This window comes from Rutilus rutilus, assembly GCF_951802725.1.
Source record: "Rutilus rutilus genome assembly, chromosome: 4".
Taxonomy (NCBI): Eukaryota; Metazoa; Chordata; class Actinopteri; order Cypriniformes; family Leuciscidae; genus Rutilus; species Rutilus rutilus.
Window position 1 is genome coordinate 49,172,362 of NC_140212.1, and position 27,690 is coordinate 49,200,051.

The following is a 27,690-nucleotide window of genomic DNA, read 5'->3' on the forward strand; positions in this document are numbered from 1 at the left end:
GAACATTACTCAAGTACACTACATAAAATGGCTTGAAATGCACTTAATATTTTTGTAAAAAGAGTAAATCCTGAAGCCCACCTCGCCAACTCTTGAGTGTTACACAGTGCAACACGATAGACCCCACACACAACAAGGCTAGCAGTTGTACAAAGACTAATAGCATTGGGTGGGGGGACTAGGATCCTGTTGCTCACTCAGTCTTCCTTAGTATAGTGCTGAATATTTCCCCCACAAGGCGGTGGCATATTTCCCTCCGCCACAAATGCATTTATACATGTATATACATTTATAAATGACTTTGTGAAGCATAAACAAAAAAGCAAAAGTAAAAATGAACAAATTTATTTATTATTTTATTTATTAACAGATTTTTTTTTAACAAGCATTATTATTGAACATTAATATATGTATTACATTATTATCTATTTGTGGATCCTCTCGTGAGATTTCACACGTTCTGACCGATTGAATGTCTTGTTGCAGTGTGAACACTTGTGAGGTTTCTCTCCAGTGTGGATCCTCTGATGCCGTTTTAAATGTTCAGCTCTAATAAAAGTCTTTTATAAAAATAAAAAACTTTAACAAGTAAAGAATAAAATTATTAAATAAAAAAAAGAATGAAAAAATTATTTTTGCAAACCACAATTTAAAAAAAAAATATATATATATATACTTTGGTACAAATGTAAGTACTTGTCAGTCAGACCATTGGACCTGGCCTATTCATCCAGCCATTCCAGGTTCAGGCCCTCTCCCCGGAAAGAATCTCTTTACACCATAGTCGAACTTAAGCTGGGTGCCTACACTGATGTCCTTTAGTGCTTTGAACAAGATGACTTCCTTGTCCTCCCCATTTATCTGCATCCTGCTATGAAACGGCTTCAGGTTGGGCAGCTTACACGAATGATTAATTCTTCTGCCAAAAGTGTTAGCATGAGGGTGGCACTCACACGGGAAGGTCTGGGCATCGATGCACAGGTCTCTCTGTCCAGCTTTAAAGAAGAAAGCATAACCTGGCTCGTCCTGCTGGCTCTGCCCTTCTGCAGCTGTGATGACCTTGCCATGGTAATCACAAACTATGTCATCTTTGCAAAATCGTCAGGTTGCGACAACTCCTATAATAAAGAGAACATTACATTTGAGTTAATGAATAAACATTACATGTAGTTCATGGCTGCTAAAATGTACATTTGTTTCTTCTGCCCTTATAAGATAAGTGAAAGGTTTTCTTGCCTAGACCTTGCTCTGCACCAAAGTCTTTGATGGCCAGCCCCGTCCAGGTCTGCTCGGACACACACTGAATCACAAACTTGTTATCTTTAACCGTTTTCTTTGGAGCTGATCTCCACAGCCGTTCAATGTCCTCTGACCTTGGGCAGTTCACCTTCCAACCCTCCTGTGCAGTTATCCTTGCCACCTTTGCTGCAGAAGGCTTGCGGAGTGTGAAGTGTGCTGAAAGACAGAATTAAATAACTTTACTCATGCGAGTCACTTGTCACTGTAAATAAATGGCCTAGTTTGTGTTGAGTCAATGCGTGTCAATGCTGTATTGATGGATTCGGAGACTAGCAGATATTTCTCTCTCTGGGGATACTGGGAGGCCCTCCACTAGTCATAAAAGACACGTTCTTCTGGAAAACCTGATTCGATCCTTTGTTTTTAAAGAATAACTTCTGCTTGAACGATATCCCAACATCTCCTGGTCTCTGCTTTGACGAAGGAATAGTTTCCAACATCACACTAATAATATAATTGAGAAATATGAGGGGGTGCGTGCTGGTGAACTTGGTCTGGCTCGGGTTGGTCTTGAGTGGTCAGTGGACGGATGGACCGAGCACAAGCAGGCCTTCAGACCTTAGGTTTGAGCCTTGGACGTTTCATTCCCCTAACCAGCCAGTGCCTCCGTCTCTGAGCTTTGGACCGGCCCTTGTCGGGCCTAGTTTGCATGTGCCACCATAACTTTACTTTAAAGGGGGGGTGAAATGCTATTTCATGCATACTGAGTTTTTTACACTGTTAAAGAGTTGGATTCCCATGCTAAACATGGACAAAGTTTCAAAAATTAAATTGTACGTTTGAAGGAGTATTTCTGTGCCAAAAAGTATGGGCATGTGTGACGTCAGATGTAGCAGAATTTCCTTATACGGGTCCTAAGGGCACTTCTCCACGGGCGCGCGCGCACTCGTAGACCAGAGAGAGAAGAGAGCGAAAGCAGTACGTCCATCAAAGCGCTCTGCTCGGCTTTTGGGAAGTCAATGTCACCAAAGAAGTGTGTTTTTGGTTGCCAGGGCAAGACAACCCTGCACAGATTCCCAAAGAACCCAGCGTTAAGGGACCCGTGGATGGAGTTTGTTTATTCAGAGCATCAACGGAGTTGTGTAAGACTGTTTGTTCCCTGAATTTCGACGATGATTTCGACAAAGCCCAGATCGACGGATTTGCAGATCGTCTAATGCTTAAGGATCGAACAGTCACAATGATAAAGGTTCGCGGTCGTGCGTTGGAACCGGACGGTGAGTAAAACTGTTGAACAAATGTCTCTGTGTTGTTAGCTCGGCGCGTTAGCACAGCTTTAGCTCCGCCCACACGGCCCGCCTTCAGCCGCTCGTTTTTTTCCGGAAAGACTCGGTACAGCCTATCTTTCTTTTATAAATATGATAAAACTAAAGACTTTTTGGAGATATGAAGGATGCAATACTACTCTATAGGTACTCAAGATTAACAGGAGATTGAGTGAAAATGAGCATTTCACCTCCCCTTTAAAACCACAAACAGTGTTTAAGAAGTTTTAGCAAGCCACATTCAGTCATGAGTCACTCTTTTCTATCCTTTATTCATGATATTTCTTATTGTGTAAAAATCATGACAGGTACTAGAGTATTTGGGTTGCAGCACAATAGAGCAGTGTGTGGGAAAATATTCAATAAATCATTTTATATACAGCGACAATATACAGCGTTGTTTGTATGCAAGATGTTTATAAGCACTGATTGAAGACAAAGGAATGTTGTTGTTTGTTTGCACAAACAGGAGGAGAAATATAAATAAATATGACTCAAAAAGTGAAGGTCATGTGATTAAAAAAGATTTCATGTATTTATTTTTATTAAAGCAGCACTCAGTAGCTTTGGGATTTCTTCACTGTATTCTCTCTTTTTGCTCGCAGGTTTCTCTCTAGAGCTCCCCCCCACAGCTTCAGAATAGATATTTGACAACACTGTTGTAAAAACTCGTTGGCTATTCTCAGACACCAGAGGCTAGCAGATCAACGACATCAAAGCAGATGGGACATTCTTTAAAACGTCTTCTTCATTCAGGTTCGGACAGCGTGAGGGAGCGCAATAATGACAATATTTGAGCAGATTTCTTTTGGCCGTAAAGCAATTGTTTACATCGCGAGACCTGATATCACGCGATACTTCCTGCCGCGGGGGCTCAAAGTTGCAAGTGCGAATTTTCCGCTCACAGGCACCAGGGGGTGCGAAACGACCACCATTCAACCCGAAATAAGTATTATAACCATTCCAATGACTCCGAAGCTGTTCAGTTAAGGTAAAAAAAGTTACTTAGTTCACCTTTAAAAAGATCAAATAATACAAAGATATCATTGAAAAGCTTAAAGTCTCCTTTTTCATTATCTGGTCACTTATATTTGATCCTTACATTAAAATATTTTACAGAATGAATCCTTACATACATAATAAATACTACAAGGATTCTCTTTCTTATAAATTTTATTTATTTTACTCCTCCTACATGTCTTAAGGTTTTGCAATATTTTCTACACTGTTTTCAAGTAGGCTAGTATCTTCACAGATGAAAGAACTATAAGTGCTCTTCAATCTTCCATTTTCATATCTTCATTTTCCTTTAAAAAGGACTAGGATTTGTGTGGGAAAAAACATTTCACACGACGAACGATTGTTATGACGTCATACGATATCGCCCCCATCAGAGCTTTGCATATCTCATCTTTGAACAATCAAAAAACACATTTAAAGTTACAAATATAACTCATCCCAACTGATTTTGAGTTAAATACAACATTGACTACACATATAAGCCGTTTTTGGCATGAAAATGAATTTGGTTGATTTTAAATTAATTATTTTCCTTCTGAGGAACACATTAAAAACAACATCCAGAATTAAAAATATGATCCATCTTACCTGAATATTAGTTGATTGAGATGTTAAGGATATGTATAGCATGATTTGAGGCATTAAAACTCGATATTTTGATCTAAAATAAATATTTTACCTCATGACGAGGAAAACCACATTCCACACGACGAACGATGGTCGTGACGTCATCCGATGTCGTCGCCATGAGTTGAGTGCTTTAAAAATGATTAACAACATGCACAACACAGATACAAAAATATCAGCATGATTAGGCACAACCCTGGCTACATGTACATACCATTCCCATGCGATTGTAACAAGAATTCGATTTTATATCGCCATTTTCCCTCGTGGACTCTGTTGTTTCATTGTCTCTCCACTCTTGCTCGACCATGTGCGGAGGAGAGAGTGACCTAATTACACTAAAACACCGTGTAACTCTTTAATTTGAACTTTTTTCACAAAAATCCTTTTATACATCTGTCCTTTCACTTATTTACTAACAATTCGCCGACTTGGATTTTTGTTTTGACTGTATAAAGCTTACTTTAGCCGGTTTTCGTTTTTTTTTTTTTCAACGGCAGTCTATTTAAGGGGGCGCGCAATGCGCGCGCTCACTCTCTCTCACACTTCACTTGTTGAATGTGCAGACACGACGATCGCTGTAGTATCGAATTTCAAAAAGAACACTATTTAAGACAGATTCATTAGAAAAATATATTATATATATATATTATAAAATATCTTCTTATTATATAAATATATAATATATTTACCTTTATTTATCTTTTTTTGTTTACATTTATTTACAAGCCTGCCTGAAGAAGGTATTGCATATCGAAACGTCGCGATAGGCTTGTTCTCCATTTTATTTTGATTGTTTACATTTATCTGATTTATTTTTGGGATTTCAGGAGAAACTGTTAGGATGGATGTCTTTAGAGGCCGTGTGAGACAGAAGCGCTCCACGTTACAGACTCAGACTCCAGCAGTTCTCCAGCTCTGAAGAGAACAGTCATCATTTTCCTCCAAATGCACGTTTCCGTGCGAGCGAGACAGATTTCACTCCTAGACAAAGGGGAAGAAATAAAGTCAGAAATTCTCAAATGTTTTTTTATTTATACCTTTATTTAACCAGGAGCTAGAGAACCTCACTGAGATTAAAATCTCTTTTACAGGAGTGTCCTGGCCAAGATAGGCGGCCCACTTATTCAAACACACATATAACAATAAAACAACACAGCACACAATACATTGGTATTAAAAATACAATCTCAGAAGAATTTGCAAGTCATTAAATCTTCCTCTAGCGCAGCGGTTATCAATAGGTGAGGAGGCGCGACACGCGAAGAAAAAATAACTGTATGCAGCTCTATTGATATCGGTAATTGTGTGTGCGAGTATTAGCTTTAAAATGCGTCGTTTCCTTGTCCCAAGTCAACAGAAGTCAGCATTAATGGAGGATACGGAGCCCGGGAAGTCACCTGTGTGAGTAAAAAAAAAAAACATCCGTGGCGATGGTTTTGAAATCCATCCGCTCAGTTTAATAAACTGTACTCACAAATTCTCAAACAGTTCCCTCGGTTTAACAAATTGTGCCCACGGATTAATAAACCGTACCCACGAGTTTCTAATCCGGCGCGCTCTCAGACTTGTTAACAGTGCCTTCAGTTTTTGCAATCTGTACCCACAAATTCATAAACCGTGCCCATGTAGTATTGCGTGACCAGTTCATAATGCGGTGAATTCCCGCTCCCATTTACTTCATAATCGTATTATAGAGAGTCACGATCTGTGCACTGCCGCGTCTCGCGCTCGCCATGTCGCCAGATTCAGTATCAGTGCACCTCATGAACCATGGCGTTAATACTTCATAATCGCATTATAGAGAGTCACGATCTGTGCACTGCCGCGTCTCGCGCTCGTCATGTCGCCAGATTCAGTATCAGTGCACCTTATGAACCATGGCGTTAACTTGAACTGCAGTTCTGTCAGTGCGTGACTACAGCTCGTTAATAAACTACTGCTCGGTTTTTTATTTTTTTATTGATCCATTTCATACAATCGTCTTCATTTGGCAAGTGCACTTGCACAAAAACATTTTTCATGTTAAAGAGCATCTTGCAGGTAAAAAAAAAATCTAAATGAATATATAACCGTGTATGAAAATACCATATGAAAAGATAATGCAGGATTTAAAATGTTTTAAAACGACATAAGGACACCAATTTAGTAGATAAAGTGAGCGTTTCTTTGACTGCTCGTACTAACCGCTTTTTTTCAACATCGCGGCATTTTACGTCACGCGAGGGAGACGTGTGCTGTGCTCTGCCCAGCTCAGTGTAGAGGAGGCTGGTATTCAGTAAGAGCGGTCGTGAGTCAGTGTGTTTTCAGTAGTTTTTGTATTTCAATTTCAGTTTGGACCAGTGCAGCGCGAGCCTGATAAAGCAACACTGTAACTGCGAGATCCAGTAAATAAAGCATTTTGAATTCACCACTGAAGTAATAACATCGCTGCGAGATCTAGTGAGAAATATTCACATTTCTCCGTTATTAACGGATCAAACAGCGCTGACGTGGAAACCAGGAATAAACATTGTGCAATGAATGAACGAACTATCCAGTGTCCACAGATCAGTTAGTCTGGGCGGATATTAATGAGCATGACAAACGCCTGATCAAAGCTTAGTTTCTGTTATTGTAAGTTCCAATATGTTCTGTCTAACATTAATCCTGGCCTGTCCCTGCTCTCTTGGCAACCTAGCAGGCTCATAATTGTATGGCTGTGGTCCGTCAACAATTTCCTCAGCGTCCGAAATGTCATTGCGATCCATTTTTCCCTGTTGTTTGAATCGACCGCTCTCCCTCGCGCTACGTCACGACTCTCGCCCGTCACGCCCATTTTCAGATGCGGAAGTAAAATTCTCACAAAAACGACTCCAGAAGCCACTGTAGCGTATTTATACTTTTTTTTTTTTAAAGAAAATCTAGTTCCTACATTATTTTTCTATACATTGACTTGTTGGGTCTTCTAACCTGCAAGATGCTCTTTAAACTGTGTGGATGCTGCTGATAAAACAGCTTCGCCGACATGCATGCATGTGTGTGTGTGTTTGTTTGTTTCTTTCTTTTGTAAAAGTTTCCCGGATATAACTTCCCTATTTAATGCACAATTTTCCTTACAAATTATATTATCAGCATTACAATGTGAGTAAATGTAGCCGTGTAAAATGTAAGGGATGATGCCACCCTTATAACAATGTACGTTTAGATTGTAACATATTTAATAGCCTGGAATTACAGTGTAATTAGTGTTAGCTCACTATCTTAGCCTTTTTCAGTGCATTAGGTGAGGTAATCTGATAATATTAGGGATTCTCATTTATCAAAACACTAAAATTGGTACCGTTTTGGAGAGAAAATGGGTATTTTTTTAATCTCCATTTAACCCATCTCATGGTGTGTGTGATGCTGAACTATCATGAGTTTCTAAAGGTTTTTGAATTCTTTGCACAGTTATGAATATTGATATTTTATGTGCAACAATAGCATGCTCAGGCTCAATGGCCTTTCGCCTAATTTTAAATGCTTTTTTTTATAATATGATTTAAATGGTGATGAGTACTGATTTGATGCATTTTAAAAAGATGGATGATAGATATTCTTCAATCTTTCTGACAAAGAACAAATATAATGTGAATTACAGTAAGTGCAATTATTATTATTTTTTATAAATTGTAGTGCACAGTGTTTATCATAAGGGGGTAGAATCTGCAGCTCAGTACTCGCTACTCACTACTCATGAGTACTTTTAAATAAGCTACTTTTTTACTCTTACTCAAGTAGTTTTTTGGACAAGTACTTTTTACTCTACTCACACTGCATTTTTGGAATGTAATGGTACTTTTACTTGAGTATGTTTTTTCAGTACTCTTTCCACCACTGCTGATTTTGTTTGAGATGATGTGCATCTCCTTCAAATGTGGGCTTAAAGCCCAGACACACCGTCCCGATTTCAGCCATCAGGTGTCATCGGCGGTAGCTCTAGCACCGATTGCACATGTTAAGCATGTTTTGTTGACTTGTGGTCAGGCCTACTGATGTTCAGTGATTTTAAAAGTAGCCTCAATTAGGCCTGCATGAAGTTGGAAATTATTTGCTGTTGCAAAGAATCGTTTATGAATGCACTTTTAAGAAAGTTGTGGAAATAAAATTATATTTACATTTTATCAGTTGTTATTGAAACTCATCATTGCCTGGAACACACAAAAAATGCCATTTACTGCAGAGGCGTGTGTGTGTTAGGGCAGGCGGACGGGATTTTGGGGAAGGGGGGGCTCGGCTGTCCTTACCTACTCTCACATTCACTCAATTTGAAAACCCCTGCTCTAGAACATTACTAAAATAAGTAAACAACCCTATATGTACACAGTGAGAGGGTTAAAAAACAGCTTACCAACTGTTGTGATCCCAGAGATTTTGCTTCTTCTACAGTGAGTTCTTCTGTCTCCTTTGGTGGTTTGTGGGGAAACGTAGATTTTGTGACTTCCAGAACAGCACCCCGATCACACTGAATGAAATATTCAGAAGCATCGAGGCCTAAAGAATGAAAAAAAAGTGAAAACTGATATGGTACAATGAATGTGAAAAGTATAAGATTACTGAAAGTTAATCTGTTAAAAAACAGATTAGTTATATAGATTTTCTATCAGATATCAAAACAGGACTAATAAATAGCTAGACTAACACTTACTTGGCTTTTTTGTTATGTTTGACAGTTTAACTGCTGTCTGATTTAATGCCAAAGTTGTCCAAGTTTGATGTTTTTCAGATGCAAAGATGACAGCTTGGTGATACTCACTGCGACTTGTTTGCAAAGTTGCATTAAAAAGCTTTGAGTTTGTTCTAGACAGTTGCACTCTGGAAACTGCATGAATGTAAGCATAAATGCAGTTGTCAGATTCTCTGGTTTATTTAAATATTTGTTTATTTTTGCTGTTGCATGTAAAAAGATGTTTGCAAGCGGTGTGATTTATAGTAGATTAGGCCTACTAGAACAGAAAATTACAATGCTTGGTATGCAATTAACAATTGACAAACGATTCAATTAAGCAATTAGGGTGATTGCAGGAATTAGTAATACCTTCATCAAATTGCTGAGTTAATCATTTTAGAATTGGCAAGCTTAGTTTAGTGGATGCATGAAAAGGATCTGGGGCCGTATTCATAAAGAATTTTAAGGCTAAAAGTAGCTCTTAACTGGCGAATTTAGGAGCAACTCCTAAAAATAATGGGCGTGTCACTCGTAACTTTAGGACTCCTAATTTTTTTGACTAAGAGTAATTCACAAAGCATTTTAGCCCTAAAAGTAGCACCTAAGACTGGGACAGCTTAAAAGAAGTCGAGAGGACTCCTAACTCACTGAGACCTATTCACAAACCGCTTTTTGTGGCATTTCACGTTGTGATGTTTTGAAATGCGTGTGCGGCGGCTACAGGAGCTTCCAATCGCGAGGGAACAATTTTGCATTGTAGGCATAACTAGAGATGCAATAACGCCACCAACAACAACCAAAACTAGGCTACTCATTGCATGTAAACTAATTGTAACGTTTGATTGTGAATCAAATTAAAATGTTCTTCTCTTTGCAAACGTAGGCAGAGGCATATAGTGACAGATTAATTCAATAATGTTGCAAAGATATTGCATCAATCCATATGTTTCATTAGGCTACTAGGCTATTTGTTTTGCCTTACTCTTTATTCATTTAGGCTATTTATTCAGTTATTCATCATCTTCCGTCCTTCGCACTACTTGTGAAGCGCACGCTTTCTGAGACCTGTCACCTGTCACTCATCATCGTAGGGGAGGGGTTTGGAATCATTCCCGCGTTACAATCATCAGCTAATCAAGGTGGTCACTTAAGTCACGCTCGTGCATGAGTAATGACGTCATCCGTAGCAACGAAGACTCACTCTTAGTTTAGGAGTTGTCATTTTTCTTTATTAAGAGTAGGTCTGAAAGGCGTTGTGAATAACTTTTAAGAGAAAACTCCTAGCTAAAATCTTTTAGTGCGATTTAGGAGTACTCCTAGTGGTAAGATAAAATGCTTTGTGAATACGGCCCCTGATAGTCTGGTGGAAATAATTGAAAGGTAAATTTACTTGTATAATGTCTGCTATAGGGATGGAGAACTGAAGCCTCTTGAATCTTTTAAGCTTTACTCTGATTGTTTTGGGAAAAGATTCAAAGCATCAGGAGCATCAAAAACAATGCGTATCCAATGTGGCAAGTAAAATGTTCAGCAGCAATAAACCTGTGGCGTGGCTCTGTTTTATTTAATTTACATAGCAAAATATGATCAATTTCTCTCAAAGAAATCTGTGCACCAGCATGAAGCTTCATGAGAAATTACTGTGTACTTGAACATCACTACATACAAGCATCAGTGAAATGACATTGTGTTGCTTATTTGAGAATAAATAATTGTATGCATTGTAAATCTATTTAGGTTAGTTTTTACCTGTTTTTGTCAATTCATCTAATTTAAATTGAATGTCTGTTAATCCCAATAATTTACTTTTAGAATAGTAACAATTTGCAATTTAACATTCATGTATTAACTAATTAAATCCTATTAACAATTACAATTTATTTTTAAAGCAATTTTTAATGTTAGATTAGATAATGTTAGATAACGAAAAAACGTTTCAATGTATAATTTAAAAAATGCTACTAGGTCAAGACCAGGGCCCGTGTCCCTAAAGAATTTTTGTGCAAAAAGTGGCTCCTAGCGGCCAAATTCAAGTCATGACGTTTTCTTGGAATTTCCCCTAAAAGTGACACGAAAATCCCAGTTAATATAAAAGCTATTCCTCAAGATTCCTAGCGCTTAAAAGGGCTCCTAAGGCGAGATCTTCTAAGAGCAGGGAAGAGGACTTTTAGTGGCTTAGGAGTGCCAAATTTTCCTCGTAACATTCCTTTATGTTCGTTCACCAACTGGGCCAGCAACAAACCTTGCTCCTCAGTCCAGTTCGGCTTGCGATTCCTTTTTTTCTCCATTTTCTGTGTTGTAGGATATCTGTTAACAAGCCTTCATAAATAGACCAGCCAGCAATCACAGACATTGATAAAAGCTGAGCCGTGTTACCCTCGTTAAGACCACACTGAGTTGTAACGTTGCAATTTCTACTTCATTAAGGACAGCCCCTTGAGATAGGCCATCTTGTTTTCAATGGGGTCCATATGGGAGTGAAAGTACAAAATATGCCAGCTAGGATATTAATATGAGCAAATAAGACACGAATCATTATTTGAACAGGGTGTAATGAGCTTAAGTTTTCACATATTTTAGATTCTAATGTTAGGCTATAACCCCTACAGCTTACTATTCATTTTCCAGATATTTTCTTGAATGTGAAATATTATTTACAATTACAGTCTGCATAAGATTAGAGTGTATAATTATGTTTATTGATTTGAGGGTACATCCTTTGCTCATTATCACCAAAAGTTCATTTTCATCAAACTTGTAGGATCAACCAATCACGGCTTTTGAAATGATGACTCATACCTAGCAACGGGGTCAACCACACCTCCTCACTAAGATAGGATTTTCCAACCATTCCTTGCTCAGAGTTCACTGAAAATGTTCTGGAATCACTTCTAAGCTAAAACTCCTGGCAAGGAATTTTTAGGTTAAGTTAGGAGCTCTCTGAGAGGATTCTCAGAATCTTTAGGGATACGGGCCCAGGTCTTCTTTGTCTTTCGTTGTTTGATTACAATATCTACGTTTACATGGACACAATCGGAATGAAATCAATCCGATTGATGAATCCAAACAAGGTGTTTACATGAATGATAAATAAAGTAATCGGGTTGATGTGCGCGTTTATATGTCACAAGTTTCAAATCGGATCTGATGTTTTGACATGCGCACACTGCACGAATATTCAATTCAAATTTATTTGTATAGCGCTTTTCACAATACATATTGTTTCAAAGCAGCTTTACAGAAAGTGCATTTCAGAAATGTACATAGAGAAATACAGTTAGTTAATCTTGTATTGATTTAGGGCATAAACATATCGCCAGCGTCGAGTCGTCTCTTCACGGGTGTTGGGGCATCTGTAGTTTCCATGAGAGGCTGGATACAAACTGGAGCTGACGATCTGTATTTACTAGCGTCCCGAGATAACAACAGAAAAGCAGATGGGTAATAATTAGCGTAGCTGCTGTTCATAATATCATGAATATTGAATATACAGGTCATGAATGCATGAATATACAGAGTTTCCCGAGCTGTTCGCGCATAAATATTCTCCTCTATTGGTTCTTTATTTGTTTTAAACAGCAGACGTAATATTAATCCGTCTCTGGTCATAATTTAGAGCATATTAAGTTTTGCTGTGCTGCTTATTGATCACGCAGTAAAAATGCCCCTCCCCGCGGCCAAAACCAGACGCCTGTGGATGAGAATCCAAAACAAGCACTGGTGGGACGTTGTCCTGCTTCACTTCACAGATGCGCGAGTGAAATGAGGATTTTAGAATGACGGGAAACTTATTAATATGACACTTTATTCAACAGGAACAACAGCTCGTTCATATGTCATTACGCTAGTTAACATCATTGCACATGTGCAGTCCTTTCAGTTTCGGTTTTCAATCCGATCAAGTGTTTACATGTTCTCTCGATCGGATTACAAACGGGATAAACCACCCCTTTCAATCCCATCGAAATTTCATTCGGATCGAGCTCAATCGGATCGATTAAGGTGTTTACATGAAGGTTCTTTAGTCCGATTGAGCCATCAATCCGATTATAAGTGTCCATGTAAACGCAGCTGTTGGCACTCGAGCAGACAGAAAGCTTTCACTGCACACGTTTCGATTAGTTGCGCACGCGTATGGCACTCACCATACAAAAAACCCTTTATATAAACATCTTAAACTTACTAAATGCTTTCAAACTATAAGCTTAACCACCTAGAAGAAGCTGTTTATAGCCTACTTTTACATAAATCAATACAATACTGCTTAAACCAATCACACCACGTATACAGACGCTCAATATACCCTACTTAACCAAATTACTACTAAATTAATAGCAAAACAAATCAGTAACTTCTTGCGTTCTGCTTCGGGGCCATTAACTTCACCTCAGCAATCGTCTTATATTTCACCGGTGGGTTTTTAATGGGAAAGTCAAGGTTGGGCACCACAGAAATGTCGGCAGAGCCACCGCACTGGATGTCAGATTCTCCACCATCTCTACCTGGGAAAACAACCAAATTAATACACAGGTTAATAAACAGTAACATTAAATAAAAGCGTAAATATTTACATAATAATCTAATAGATACTCACTGACGCAGCGTTTGATTTTTGTAATTTCACTGGGCTTTTATTCTTATTTGCCTGCAAAAAAGATGTCCGTTTCTCTGCCGTGAAAACAACGACATTATGAAAGTGATCGCGGCTGGTTTGAAAAAAGTTGTTCCCAGTCCGAGATGCTTTTTCACAGGACTGACATTGTGCACATATCCACAAATAACGTCTTTACTTTCCTCAACCTTAACTTTTTTGACCGGAGAACCCATTTAGCACGTGCTACCATAGATATCATATAATAAAGGCACATGTAAAAAAAATAAACTATACATTTTGAACATGGAGACGTTTAATCAACAAGTATTAAATGAAATTCAAACGATGTTTTCACAGTGGAAAGGAAAAAAATATTTAATTTCTTTTTTTTCTTTCTTTTTTTTTTTTGTACTGACCGCAAGTTTTTGTTTGTACCTTTTGGTTCTTGGACATGTGTTGAGTTGTATGGTTGCTCTATGTCAGTGTGTGTTTCCTGGATGGCACAAGGAGAAGTGTCTGTTGGTGTAGGATGTGTTCTGTGTGGTGGTGTGTGCATGTGCAGTAAAGTATGATCAAACTCTGTATCTTCGAAGTCTTGTTTAGATGGTCCAGCTCTTTCAGCAGTGTCATCAGTCATGGCAGTTGTGTTGGTCTCCAGTGAAGCTTTAGGCTCAATTCTGATGATAAACTCATTGTGTGTCGTGACTTTCATTTCTGGTAGTTCAAGCAGACAATCAACAATATCATCATCAGATCTGCTGCGTTTTACATCAACAAGTGCGCTTACAATGCTATTGCCAATTTTTGCTTTAAAAATGTTGCCAGAGGAAGATTTCATAGTGAGGTTTCCATGTTTTAACTTCTATTGCACTTGATTTGAATTGGCTTTGACATTTTGGACACAGTATTTTTTTAACTGGATGGTGACATGTTACTAATGGGATGTTTTAATGGACAGATATAAGTGTTTATTTGTGCGCACAGTTTTGAGTGACTGAGGTTGTGGTGGGAACAAAGATTGCAGTGCCTTGAGACTGAATGCTTGTAAACTCAGTGTCTTTTGTCGTACCCAGACATGGTTTGTGGTCATACTGTCTCACTGAGATGTTTGACATACTATACCACTGTCCAATGTGAAGGCAGTGTTCGTCCAGACTGGGAGTTCTGCAGAAGATGTTGTGTCACATGGTGTAAATGGTTTTTGCAAGAAAAGTTCCATCCCTCGTGACATTGTGTCCCTCACTCTCTTGCTGAGCAATTTTCACATGTAGTAATACCTATTGAAAGAGACATTTACACAGATTAGTAAAATAGAGTATGTTAAAGCTGTTCTTTTCAATTTCAGTAATATTATTTTGAGAATTGTGGCATCAAAGTTCCTATAAGAGGATCTCTATTAGTGGTTAATGATTAGGTAAAGTGTGAAGAATTACATCCATTTAAAATAGATACATCAACTTAAATTCAAATACTTAATTTTGTTATAAAATGTACTTACTTGTTCATATTGGAAGCTTGTTTTTAGAATATACTCCAATGGCACAATTTTTGGAGTTATAACTTTATCCAATATTTGCTGCACATAATATTTAAGAACGCTGCGTAAAAAGAATGTCAGTGTTTCCAGCATATATGTTAAAAGTCCGTGCCCTTACATAGACTACGTTACCCATAATGCATGTGCTCATTTGTAGTTCTGCTCGCTCGTGGTTGCGCTAGGCGCTTTCACTTTGGTGTGGTCCAGTGTCATGAGAGCAGCATTCACGGTGCAGAGAATTGCCAGCCTTTGTTAATCCTGCACTAATCTTGTGTGTATGAGTGCTGTGTGCGGCTTTTGCATGAATGACGCGTTTATCGCAGAGTTATTAGCCCAGGTGGCGAAGTTGTTATACTCGTGTTATTTCCTACTGTTATACAGCTGCAGCCCGCTACGGCGCTCCACATGCGTTTCTAAAGTTGCCATCTACTCTATATACTTTAGTTATTGCCTTGCAAATGACTGCAAATATTATATTTAATGTATTGGTCGCCTGTTTTGGCATTTTTTTTTTACCATTTGGAGATTTATGGCATTTATGCAAGCTCATTTATAGTGTTAGAGCCTCCACTAGTGGATTATTGGTTGTACTGCGGGTGATTTCTTTATGCATCTGTATGTAACCATAGCCTACATGTTTATTAATATACATTTTATTGTATTTTCTGTTTCAGATAACCACACACACACACACACACACACACACACACACACACACACACACACACACACACACACACACCCACACCTAATTTGTCATATTAATACCTGTAAACCATCATCATCTCCATGTACCTGACTCCTCTAAATTATTTATCTTAAAATATCTTTCTTATTTTACCTTTCAAATTCTTTATACAAACTTTATGCATAAACAATCCCAGTCACAAAGTCATTAAAGCCACCAAATCAATCTTGAGGCTAGAAGTTAATATGACACCTGGCAGATTGAGGGGTAAAACAACCCCCAATATTAATAAATATGAAAGAAAAAAATATAAAGAATAATATTAATAAAATAAATAGAATAGAATAGAATAAACTAACATAATAAAAACATTCTTTATAACACCATGGGTTCTATATAATGCTTTCATTAGAATTTTTTTTTTTTATTTGGCTCCAAAAAGGGTTCTGCAATTGTTATGAGTCAAAGAACTCTAATTTGGTTCTGTTTAGAACCATTTTTAAGAGTTCATAAATACTTCAGAGCTGAAAGGTCATTGTGAATCTACTTTTCAAAAGAATAACATTTGTGACGACTCACCGATCAATTTCTGATGCTTTAAATTGACCATGGAGTTCAGGCCTGAAGATTCTGACTGTTGAAACTATATCTTTTTGTTGCAATAATGCATCAAAGAAAAACATTTTTGGGGCCTTGTTTTATACAGCTCACCTTGTGAATGTATCCAGTTACAGTACTCTGTGTTAGATGACCTTGCCATATCTATAATAAATACCGTATGCACATTAAAAAACAATTTAAGATCAAATAATGGGATTATGACTCACATAATGAGCCTTTAATTCAGGCGCGTTACTGGGTAACAAAAAGAGGGTTGTGAAATTATTTTATTATCCATGTAGCCTACACAGAGTGAAGAGAATGTACATAAATATTTAAAATATATAAAATAAAATGACAAAACCATTTTTGTTAAATGTCAGTTTTAAGTAAGGGATAATGTATAGAGAGGCGGTCGTTATATCGAATAACAACCCCGACGGGCTGAATGGGACCCCGACGCGAAGCGGAGCTTGAGCCAGCCTGAAGGGGTTGTTAGTCGCTATAACGACCGCCTCTCTATACATTATCCTGCTTATTACATGGCTACCTACAAAATAAATAAATAATTTGACACGAATTATTGATTTAAAAAGGAGTTTATTGATTTAAAACTGGTTGTATTGCTTCCGCCAAAGAAAATAGTCCGTTCCGCGTCCATAGCAACGCTCTGTTTTTCATGGCAACGGTCTGTTATCAAGAAATAACACACCGCATTCTACATTGGAATCCAGCCAAGCCATGTAATAATGATCAAAAATAGCCATTATAAAAGAATAAGTAGCCTAAAAGGTATAAGAAGCTATACAATAAAAAATAAAGCAAACGATTCAGTAAAACATAAATCACCTCTCTAGTAGTCTATAACGTTAAATAGCCTAAATATATAAAGTTATGAAACTTCACTTTGCCCTCAGACAAAATATTTGCAAGGGAACAAAGTATAGATTAAAGAGACCAAAGATCACCTGTTAGATATACACAAGAACGAATTATATCTCGAGACTAGATTATACAGGCTACAAGTTATAGACTAGAGACATCAGAGCCAGCGGCAAACGTCAGAAGCACTAGCTGAGGAAAGGCTGTTCTTGGCGGGTACATGAGCGCCCGGTGATCACCTTGATCTCACAACTCCGAAAACGTCGGATACAATTTTAAAATAGGCGCTATTTTTATCTTTATAAATAAACCACATATTTGACCTTTAATCAACTAAATTCTCGACTGAAAAACTCTTCATTTCGTGACGCAATAACCGCAGTATTTTTAAATTACGCTGGGTTTCTCCTCCGCTATTGACGCTTGCTGGTTGGTGTGAGATGCATTCTGGGATACCTGGCTGTCTCAAGTCCGCACAAGTCACCTCTCGATGCATCCTCGGTAAAAGGGGCGCTCAAGAACACATCCGGGGATTTGAACTGGACTTGGCTAGATGTGAACTTTGATTTGGGGCAGCGACTGATGACGTTTCACAAGTCCACAAGAACACAAGTACAGACAAGAATGCCAATTGAGAAACGGCCATTGTTTGGAGCCATAAGCCATGCTTACTCCCACCGTTCCAATATCATCTACTCATTGAGTATGCGGTTTCAGACGCAGCCGGTAGTTTACAAATCTGACTTCTCTCCCTAAACCTCTTTTATACACGAGAGTATAGCTCTATGTTGCCTCCTCATGGTGGGTAGTACAATTACAACAAGGAAAAAAAACATGTTAACAGGTTTGTGACTGTTACAATGGGCAGGGATATATATATCTATATTAGTGGTGGGCCGTTATCGGCGTTAACATGCTGCGTTAACGCGAGACTCTTATCGGGCGATTAAAAAACAATATCGCCGTTAATCTATTCTCCAAGTTGGGTTGGGAGCTGCTCTATACTACACAAGCTATGATGACGCAATCTACTCGCGGCCGCGAGGTACACCCCGCTGCAACGCATCATATTCGTCGTCATCTTAAGTAAACACGGCTGAAAGTGAAAGCTGGTGAAAAAGATCGGTGCAACATCCATTATTTGGACTTGGTTCGGATTTAAGCTGTCCGACGAGCAGCAGCAAACTACATAGACAGAGTGTGTGGGGTGACAGTTCGGTAAGTTAACACACGACTAATCCGTTCTACCACCTCAAATTCAAAACAAAACATGATATCACTGAATATCAGCGCGCGCGTATTATTCCCAATATATCTTAGTGGTGTAGCACATAATCTCTGTCTGCGCCCGATTTTAAGAATCGTTGTTGTGTTTCTTTTTAACTGAAAAGACATCAGTTAGACAATATTCTAACTTTAAATTTGGGGTTTCATAAGCTCCAAGCCATTATAAACATTAGACCTACTTAAAGGGATAGTTCGCCCAAAAATGATATTTAACCCATGATTTACTCACCCTCAAGCCGTTCGAGATGTATATGTCAATCTTTTTTCAGACGAACACATTTTCAGTTATTTTAGAAAATGTCTTGGATCTTTCAGTGGTTATAGTGTGAAGCTATGGGGTCCAGCTGCTCCAAGTCGCAAAATGTGCATGCATCCTTCACAAAAATAATCCATCCGGCTCCAGGGGGGATAAACGAAGGCCTTCCGAGGGTAATCCGTGCGGTTTTGTCGTAAAAATATACATATTTAAAACTTTATAAACGAAAATAACTGGCTTCCGGTGGCGGTCGGCGTGCGTTCACGGAGATGGATGCTGGCGTATGACGTAGGACGTAGCGTAGGAAGCGTCGTGACGTAGAACGAACGTAGAGTTTTGTTTTGCTCTGCTCTCTGGCTGCGCTGTCACGTTCGTTCTACGTCACGACGCTTCCATCTCCATGAACGCGCGCCGACCACCACCGGAAGCCAGTTATTTTCGTTTATAAAGTTTTAAATATGTATATTTTTACGACAAAACCGCACGGATTACCCTCAGAAGGCCTTCGTTTATCCCCCTGGAGCCGGATGGATTACTTTTGTGAAGGATGCATGCACATTTTGGGACTTGAACGAGCTGGACCCCATTGCTTCACATTATAACCACTGAAAGATCTAAGACATTTTCTAAAATAACTGAAAATGTGTTAGTCTGAAAAAAGATTGACATATGCATCTCGAACGGCTTGAGGGTGAGAAAATCATGGCTTAAATATAATTTTTGGGCGAACTATCCCTTTAAGTCTCTGCAGCTAGTGTACTTTAATTTTATTCATCTGCAAAATTATGTTGTATACTTACAGTTTTGCACAATATATGTTCTCAAAACTACATACACCCTTTAAAAAACAAAAAAACATTTAGCAGTTGTTTAGCAGGGTCTGTGTAACCTGTTCTGAAATGGTTTTATTATAATATATATCGTTATCGCAAGAGGCTGCAATGTATATCACAATATGGATTTTAGGCCATATCGCCCATCCCTAATTGATAGCCTATAGTAGTTGATAATAACATAGGCCTACCTAATGTTGCCTACGGACGGTAACAGTACAGTAGTAACCTTTTACAGTCTATGAGTAGAACAGCTTTCTCAAGCAGTTTGTGATGCATTTTGGAAACAGGAGATGAGCCCCTGGTCTAATGCGCCACCTGGCTTGAGAAACCCGTTCTCAAAGACTTACTTTTATAGTCATTATTTGGGTAGCACACATATTCTGAATGCCTTCGGCAGAATTCAAATGAGCCATTTTAATCTAGATTTATCTAGATTAATTTCAAAATTAATCTAGATAGATTAAAAAAATGAATCTATGCCCACCTATGATATATATATATATATATATATATATATATATATATATATATATATATATATATATTTATATTATGTGTGTGTGTGTGTGTGTGTGTGTGTGTATATGTGTATGTGTGTGTGTGCACACACTGAATATGGCCACTGTGGGTAGCACTGTCATCCCACAACAAGAAGGTTTGAGTCCCAACTGAGCCAGGAGTCCTTTCTGGAGTTTGCATATTCTCCCTGTGTCAGCATGGGTTTCTTCAGGGTGCTCCGGTTTACCTTACAGTCCAAAGATCTGCTGTTAGGTGGATTGGATATGCCAAATTGTTGTAGGAGTGTGAGTGTGAATGTGAAACTCTCAGTGCTCAAGAAGGGTATCAGGCATAAATCTGTGTCGAATCAAATGTGTGTGTGTGAAGCAGATCCTGCAAATGAGCAGGAATAACTCTAGGAAGATGGATGGATGGGCATACTAAATACCATACAGTGTCAGATGGATGATGTGCAAGGTATGCATGTAAAATCCATAAAAGCAAACCTTTTATTTTTTGTTTTATTTTTGTGTATCTAATTAGCCCCAAATCACTGCTGATTATAAATTAGATTAGAAAGTACTTGAAAAGTGAGAACAAACATTTGAAATTTGACTTTATTTTTGCTCATATGACAGCAGTGTGATTTACTCTTCAAACTGCAACAAAACAGCCATTAGGATTTTACTAACAACAACAATAATAATAATAGAAAATATGTTGGTAATAACATCAACCTTTTGGAATCAATATTAACATTTAACTTTAACTGTTAAAATTCTTAAAAACTAATTTCCTAACTAAAGGCTCCCAAGAGTCTTTCCACTTGATTCCACTATGACAGAAAAACAAAACATGTAACTGTTTTAGACAACAAGTAATTTTCAAGAAAATCTATCATATATAATGTATTATTTTTCGAACATGGATGATGACAGTTTTCTGCAGAGCTGGTATATAGCTGAATTGAACAAAATTCATAATTGATCATCTTTACAATAGAATTGAATCAATACTGATCTGACTTCCGCTGTTTTTGCATACTTCCTTCATTCTCTATTTTAAAAATGTTCTGGTATTGGAAGCTGTTGTTCTCCAGCCCGTTCCAAGCATTCAGCACATCTGTCTCCATAATCATCTCCTTGATAAATCTAGAAGAACAACCTCAACCATCTCATTAGTCAGAGAGCATTCAAGAGTACAGAGCCAGAGCTAAGGCATATCTGATATAATCTTGCTCAGTGTGATGAGGTTCAGTATATGTGGAAGGAAGGAGACATGGTCGGCTTTACTGAGGCTCGTGGATTCATTTACAAACTTCTCAAAACAAACAGGCGCACTCTGCGCTTCAAATAAACTCAGTCTTTCAACATATAAAATCCTTGGCATCTCTCCAGAGTATTCACACGATCACCACGAGTCCTCAGTCAATCTCTCTCCCTAGCTTCCTGTTTCTGCTGGCTTTTATCCCGTCTCTCCTGTTTCAGACCTCGCTGAACAACACCCCCTTGCCACACTTAGTATTACATACAATATAATTATTTTTTAATTATTTGACCTTTAATACATGTCTACTAACATCATTTAAAATATACTTACATGTATCTTTATTCATCTTGTCTTCTTTCCTTTTTTTAGTTGGCTCTAGGAAAGAAAATGTATATTGTTAAAACAATTTGGGAATTGTTTAAAAGCTTTATGCATATTTTACCTTTATCTCTTTTTGTGACACTTGATGGTTTTGGCTTGTGGAACTTAAGTGTGGAGGTATCTGGCTGTGGGTCCAGCTGTGGTGCTGGAGGGATCCAGCTGTGGTACTGGAGGGGTTCAGCAGTGGTGCTGGAGTTCAGTTACGTATCTGGGGCAGTCCATTTCTTCTTTTCTCTCTGAAAATGAACTTTAGGACGACAAAAAAAAACAAAAAAAAAAAAACTAGCATTTACAAAAATGTATACAGCGACTATTGTATCAGTCTTTAGATGAACAAATTATAACTTGATCCTTTGTAAAACTGATACAGTGCCCAACCTAGTGCACACTTACAACCATTTATTGTAGAGAGTGTGTGTTTATTTGTAAGTATTATAAAGTTATTTAATGCAAGAAATAGCAAGAAAAGACAAGAACACAAATATTTTAACAGTGCTTCATAGACAGTCTTCAACCCCTGGAGGAGATCATCATCCAAAACATGATCACCACCTAAAATGGCATCAGCCACAATTGCGTTGTCAGCGTTCTTCCCAAGAGGCAGTATGGGATGGAGGTCAATGGCAGCCAACTTGTCAAGCTGAAATATAAAAAAAAAAATTGCATTTTACACATTTTTACACAAAATTCAATAATAAGTTTGCTTGAAGTGGATACTTCAATCTAAAGACAAACAACATTGGGCATTATCCATGAAAATGGGGAAAAACTTCTTTTTTTTTTATGTAACCTTTTACATTCAATGAAATTATTTGATTACTTATTTTAACAGAAATTCCCCCTCCTTGTGTTTCATGAGCACATGACAATGTTACTTATAACATTTAATATGTTACTGACATGTAACATCTTACATATTTAACATAATAAAAATAAAATGTGTTCCCTAGGGAAGATGCTCTTCACATGCCCCTGTGGATTAGGCATCTTTGGGGAGGAAGCCTCTAATAATGTGTTTCCATCGTGGTACTTTGAGGCTGAGACCTGCAATTCGAACCAGGGGTCCTACTTAGGACCTGGCTTAGGAGAAGGCTTATCTGTAGCTCCCTTCGAGCCCCTTGATACGGTTTCAGAAAAGACGCTGCGGTGCTCAGCCATATTTCCTTCATCCCTGTGATTGACTTGCTTCGGCTAATGAAAGCTCATGCCAGTTGACTGCTTTCATCCTTTCCTGGTTGTGATGTCACCCGCCTGTGACCAGTTGACATCCGTGCTTCTGACGCAATCATGCGGAGTCCGCCTTGTTCCAAACTTGTTCATTGTTTCAAAGCACCATTGACACAGCATCTCATTCCCTTCTCAGGGAACTAGGGTTACAGTCATAACCTGAGATGTTTTTTTGTGTGGAAGCAGCCCAATCGAATTCCATTCATTCAAATCTTTCCCTTTTTTTCTGCAGTTTTGCCTTGTATGGCTGACAAGTCTTGCATCCAGGACAAGTTTTGAAGGCCACATTGATAATGGCCTTACAACTTGGGCACATCTTTTTTCATTCCTGAAAGAAAAAAGAGCAAGATTAGCATTATAATGTCCAGTGTCTGTAATAAATAAATAAACGTTATCTAAAAAGACAATATTCTATCATAAAAAAAAAAATCATAGTCTCATAGTAGATGAGTTACAGTATATAAAGTCTCATAATACATAGGATACAGTGAATAAAGTTGAATAAATGAATACTGTTCACATACACACTACAAGAGGCACACCAAATAGGCCCTACACACACTAACACAGCGTTTCACACTTCACACTAGTGAACACTGCAAAATAAGCACTGTCTACACCGGAGATATTGCACAATGCCCATAGGCCGAATACGGTGATATAGTGATTACCAAACAAACATACACCAAACCAAAGAAGACATTTAGGTTCGCAGGCTATCCCTAGCAGGCCTCCATCCTAGGCCCACGTTTTTGAAACCAGCCTAGATGAATTAGAGCTATATGCTCCGTACCAATGAAGTTTAACGGTGTGGATGACTTATAGTGTACACACTCTCGCCAGCGTTGCTTGTTGCTGCAAACCCGTGTAGAATCACTACTCGCTATTATGCGAGCAAAGTTTCTGTAGACTCGTAACTGCGTGTACCATTCACTGTTACGCACAGACGCCAGGCCGAGGTTCTCCCGTTTGCACAGCTGATACTCCTAGAGGCTCACTCTCCAACTCACACCGCACTAATATTCTCCTGTCCATGTTTTATGACACATTTAAAGGGACGCATCACTTATGCCACCTGATCCAAATAATCAGTGCCAGTGGGCAGGCCTTCAAGCTACACTTCCCGTCTCAACCACCCTACCCGCTACATTATATATATATATATATTGTCCTATTTATAACTTCAATTAAATCAATAATATGAATTCCAATATAATCTAATCATCTGAATATGTTGTAATATTTACTTGATCAACACTGATTATGATTTGATGAAATAAAAACTAGAAATGGTAGGGGGTGCTAACCCAAAGCTGTCTGCTAGCATGTAGGCCTAGATAGATGGACACAAATCTTATGTTATCTTTCATGTATTTGATGTCACAAAGACATTTTCTTATATTATAGACTTCAACATGTACCTTTTCATCAATTTCAAAGGGGTAAGGGTTAAACAAGGTTAAAAAGAAATGAATAAAATGTAGCGTTAAAATTACACACATGCAGATTGAAGAGTCAGTGTGAACGTTATTACACAACAGTACTAACGACAAGACGGTTTCCCGCCCCATTCAGCCTGAGCTGTGACGTCAAACAAATATTTTACATATTGCGCTTTAGAATCATAATTCTGGTCCCAAAATTTGCACTAATTGCAGAGAAGCAAGCTTACTGAAAACAAAAGAACAGATCAATTGAGATTATTGGGTCAATAGAATATTTTATTTACCAGGGTCAATTGAAGTGGGTGTCCACTATTAAACTGACTGTATATTTCAAGTACATAACAATCACCTGATCTGTATCTACATATTAGACAGGAAAAGCTGGTGTAGAGTCTATGATCCGCACTTAGGTCCTTGGCTTTGATGCCTGTCACCAATTATTTGGAAATTCTGGTAAAACAGGCTTGTTTGGGCCAGATGGTTTCTCGCCGAGATCACTGGACGCATCTCTTGCTGACTTGTAGCCGCTGTGATGGTGGAGCCTGCGGATCACCTTCATTAACATCTATTTATCTGTGGCAGGATGGAAAGGCAGATTAAAAGAAGATAGAGAAGAGGCGTGCAAGGCGGCTCACATTAAGAAAAATCTCGAATAGTCTTACAATGTAGCAAACTACTTCACCTAGGCGCTTTCACCCAAGGATATACAATCACTCAAATTCACAGGTTCGTTCTTCCCAGAGAGGACTGAGACAGTTCTGCCATTTAATACCAATTTATTATTACATAAAATATTCCACATAAAAATACATTGAACTCTTAGCTCTTTCCCCGCCAGCGTTTTTGATCATTTTCACAAAACTTTCATGGCCCCCAGAATATTTTGTTGAATGAATATCTGATCATGCAATATATCAAAAGAAAGAACAGACCCTCTGCATTTAAGCAAAATAACTATTTTAGTCTAGTTTCATGCATTCTTTTTTTATCAACACTTGAATGTAAGTTCTTAAAAAGCAACATTTTGTGCAAAAAGCTGAGAAAATCATGTGTTTGTCAAAGAATACATCTAGATGGGATTCAGAACGATAATCAAACACAGATTGAGTAGATTGAGTCATCAACCCCTCCAAAGCTTCACAGTCCTAAAGCTCATCCTGGGTCAACAGTTCATTCAGTAACATTAGGCAGTTTTGATTTATATGCTGTTTAATGTTGATGATCGCGCTATTTTACATATGCATCACATAATGCCGAGTTCACACTGCAAAACTGAAATTGTTATTAAGAGGTGGTTGATTATGATTTGACTTTTCTAACTTTAGTTAGTGTGTAATGTTGCTGTTTGATCATAAACAACATCTGCAAAGTTACAACGTTCAAAGCAAATGGAGATATTTGCTTTTAAAGAAATCGGTTTTTAAGGACTACAAAAAATGGCTGGTAGGAACTACACGACATTCCTCCTGGATTAGTGACATCACCAACCCTAAAATTTACATAAACCCTGCCCCCAGAACACGATTTATAGATTATCAAGACAGAATATGCTAATCAATGACTAGAAGATAACTACACATTAAGCTACATAAATTCATCAACTAACCATTCAGAAATGTCCTATTCCTTCTACATGTTGTCACTTCTTCTTGAGTCTTTCCATCATTGTATGACTTCGCTTTGAACATAAAAGGCTAAAAGTTTTAGAAATTTTCAGTGCATGTGTGTGTGAGGTAAAAGGACACACTTGAAGCTCCGCCCCCTGTGCCGGGAGCAGCAGCTCATTTGCATTTTGGGACAGACACAAAACAGGTTGTTTTTGCCCACCCTCAAAAAGTGACCATTTTAACATGTTATATAAAAATATCTGTGGGGTATTTTGAGCTAAAATGATTGGGGAGATGCGGGGAGCAAGTGTGCTTCTTCAAAGAGAGTTGGGGGTAAATAAATAATTTTGCAATGAGCTGCTGTTGCTGCTGGTCAAGCAAATGTTTGTGCTTTGTTTCTGTTTGATATAATTGTAAACATAAATATTAAAATATTGTGGTCTATAACTCCTCGCTGAACATCCCGCTGTCCTGTTTCTTGCTCTCTCATCGCCGATGTAGTTTTCAGTCAGAACACATTCACACCGCAGGATTTTGAATCGCCGACAGGTCCAGATATTTAGCATCTCAAATATCTCATGGGTGATTCTCTCAGATCGTGTCTTTGATCATTCACACTGCGTGATTGTCACTCACGTTAACAAGCACCGATTGGCCTGTGATTTCGGCATTTGTCGGCGATCTCAAAAAAACCTGTCGATGAGCGAAAAATCTGCCTAAAATCGTTCAGTGTGAACTCCGCATTAGGCACGATAAGGGTTGGCACCCACACACATTCAAAGTCACACATACACACAAAAGCAAAATATGAAACAGCACTCATGAAGGAAGACCACCACCAGGAATCCAACCACTGCCTTGAACACTCAGCTCCTGCAACAAACAAAAAGACTTAGATCATAAACTCCAACACCACAATACCAAAAAAAAATTACGAATATGAAGCAAATGAAGAATGACAATTTCTCCAAATCAAGAAAAATTATTTAACAAAGTGAAAAAACTCACATTAACAAATATTAAATAATACCAAAAATAAACAAATATGAAGCAAATGAAGAATGGCAAAATCACTCCAATAAAGAAAGAGGATTTCACAAACTGAAACAACTCGCATTAACCCTCTGGGGTCTGAGCTGTTTTCTGGCCTTGGAGGTGTTCTGACATGCTCTGACATCTGTGCTTATTTCTGTTACTTGTGACATTTTCATGGCTAAAGTCTGATTACACTGTATTCAGCACAAACTCTGCTACAATAATATATCAGCAGCATGTATGTAAAAGTTTGTAGTTTTGAGATAATGACGTTTATGCGTGGTTTGTGAAAATACAAAAAACAATTGTCACTGAAATAAGCTCATGAAATCCATACTGATTATTTCTTCACAAGACTTTTGAAAATTGTATCACGTAGCCTAGAATATTTGCTCTAAAACTATGTGAAAATCATCCTGACTGCTCATTCAGATAAGACAATATATTGATTTAAAAACTGTAAGACGTGTTTTATGTAAGAAAGCTTTATGCGGGGGGCGTGATCACGTCATTAATATGCATGGCTTTCACACCTGAGAAAGACAAAGACCCTCCCCTAATGGCCCTATTAGGAGCTATCAGGCCCTATCATTCTGAGAAACCTTGCACAAAGAATGAGGAGATTTAAAAAAGAATGGCTTTTTGAT

General features: G+C 38.1%; 2 protein-coding genes across 2 annotated transcripts in view; one reads left to right on the top strand and one right to left on the bottom strand.

The window, feature by feature from the left end:
• LOC311289564 (uncharacterized protein) overlaps positions 1 to 27,690 on the bottom strand; it is a 401,792-nt gene that overhangs the window by 170,481 nt on the left and 203,621 nt on the right. The window lies entirely within an intron of this gene.
• Positions 1 to 27,690, top strand: part of LOC311289572 (period circadian protein homolog 3-like) — a 293,734-nt gene that overhangs the window by 608 nt on the left and 265,436 nt on the right. The window lies entirely within an intron of this gene.